A 2,803-nucleotide genomic window follows, 5' to 3' on the forward strand; every position below is an offset into this window, starting at 1 on the left:
AACCACGGGTTCCTTTTTTTGCTAAATGAGACGGATACCCGTCTATGCTCATCGTTAGATTTAGTCGTATTAAAAATTGAAATAATTATGATAGATTTTTAATTTACGTTTTACACTTTTTAATAATTACTTTTAACCCCCCCTTGTTCTTCTCTGGCAACCACAGTCCAAATGCGGACGACCTTCATTGGATTTAAAGAGCTTCAACTAATCATATGTTTTGTCCCCACGTCACATATTAGTTAAGAATGGTGTTGATAAGTTCCGGTATTAATCAATGAATTAAATAAACTTCGTCCCCACGAACAAAGAATAATATATTTTCAGGTTTTGTTTCAAATCAATAGTCATGTTATCGACCACACTTGATAAACAAATTAAGACATATTAAAAAAATAAAAATTTTGAGATATGATTTAATTGAGATTGAACAAGTTGGGCGATGGTCGTGGGCCTCGCTAACTATAAAGCCCCAATTTTATTTCACTTATGTAAAGTTCTATGCCACATCACACGAGACAACTTAAATACTATTTTCCTTAAAATCGGGAACTACATGACCAGATGTTTCTGTGTTTGACCTATTCAAAACTTTGACCATGTTCATTTCGAATTTAGTCCAATACCTAAAACAACCCAACACATTTTCGATTTATTGACCAGGTTCTTCGATGTTTAACCAACTCAAAATACTCCATTGTAAATCAAAAAGAGAATCAAACCTTCAAAGCCATCGAAAATTTCGTCTATCGAACAACCATCTTTATCGACAAGAGCATCAGATCGATCCAAGTACCATCATTCCATCTTCATCTTCGAAACCAGTTTAGCAATGAAACCTAGTTCATCAACAAAGCCAATTTCGATAAGAACACCACATAGTATTCAGCACAATCAGATTAGATCGAAGAACAATGTGCATGATAATATGTTGTTTGATTACTCAAAAGACAACTGCATATGAATATACAGAAAATACCTAAACCCTAAGGGTTTGGGTCTAATACCTAATCACTAACACCCCCCTGATCGCAGGGGACGATTAAATTGAAAAAAAAAAACATAAAAAACATAGATATAGATAGCGACAACGGTGGTGGCAACATTCCGATGATGAAAACTAATAGTGACTGCTCGTCGGAGAAGAAGAGACAAGAAGCGGCGACCAGATGTGTTATGTTGTAGAAGAGAAAAGAGTTGACGACGACAACGATCATGGAGCCGGTAACAGATGAGTCCAGAGAAAGGCAATAAGAGAAAGAGGGTTTGAGCTATGGCGGACAGAGCCAATTTCGATAGAATCGATGACTGCAATATATATATATATATATATATATATATATATATATATATATATATATAGAGAGAGAGAGAGAGAGAGAGAGAGCGTGACATCCCGATTTTCATTCCAAAATTTTCATTTTTATTTATTCAAAATATTCATTTAGATCAGAGTATTTATTACATTATGCGAAAATATGATTGTGAATGCGCGTATATACAGTCGAACCTTGCCCTTCTTATGAACCAATGAAGGTCCTGAAAAACATTTATAAACAACTGGGTAAGCGCTAGGCTTAGTGAGTTCCCCCAATATACCATATACCACAATACTTATGTATGCATACAAATAATATGCCTATTTTAGACTTGCGGCCTACACGCCATTTTGTCTTCAACATGAGTCTACGTGTTCTTACGACTTACATGTCATTTTGTTAACACGTTTCAATTTGTACTTCTAGCCTACATGTCATTTTGTTAACACGTGAGTCTAGATGCTACCGACCTCTTTGTCATTCCGTCATCATCCCCTAACTAGATGGTAATAACTTATAAGCATATCAACAATCAACCAGATAGATACTACATATTCGGCTCTACATGCACATAGAAAACTATACTCTGGGTTCTACACTGCTAGTTACTATATCCTAACATACATGAATATATAATAGAATACATAATATAGTGAGATGAACTCACATGGACAGTTAGTTAGATGGTTGACAAGATCTTACTTAGACGACTGACAAGATCTAGGTGATCCTATCGGTGATCCAACAAACAGGTAATATGCCTAACGAGTATTAACCTATAATATTATAACTTATTAATTTCTACGACGATCTGGTAACGTAGGATTGACCTCTCACTAATCCCAATGAATAATGATAGATCTATCAAGTAAGAATTATCCAGGTATAACAGTTAGGAGGTAGGATCACTTCGGCATATAGTTTTTCTAAAATCCAACAAACAAGTCATCGTAACCATTCTAGAAACCTCTCCCGTAAGTAGATTAATCAATATTATAACATAGAATTAATTGTGAAATCTTAATTATAGGTTCATAATATTGACTATGACTATAATTATAAATTACACGGATGTAGAGTAAGTGTAGCTCACCTACGTAGTAGTATTGATGAGAACCGGGATCTAAGCGGGCAAAATAATGACTCTAGATCTCCTAATCGAAGGCCACTACATAGATGAGTACTCATGGGTGTCACGGGACTTTGTCGTAGGCCTGAAATGAAGGAAAAATAGGCTAGTATCGAGAGTTTATTGAGAGAGAACGATTGGAGAGGTGTGAGGAAGAGAATGAGGACTATTGCCCTCTTATAGACCATTTTTGGGGAGCGCGTAATGCAAAAGGGGTGCACTTCGGGTATTTTAAGGCTATGTCTCCCGAACCACTTTGTGACACATGTCGGCCTATCAGTAGTTTGCGTCTTCACCTTCTAGAAGCGCGTGTCGCACACCCAGTGCACACTGCGCGGGGCACAAATCGCATATT

The sequence above is a fragment of the Lactuca serriola genome, chromosome 7, assembly GCF_051521515.1.
Source record: "Lactuca serriola cultivar US96UC23 chromosome 7, Lser_US96UC23_V15, whole genome shotgun sequence".
Lineage (NCBI taxonomy): Eukaryota > Viridiplantae > Streptophyta > Magnoliopsida > Asterales > Asteraceae > Lactuca > Lactuca serriola.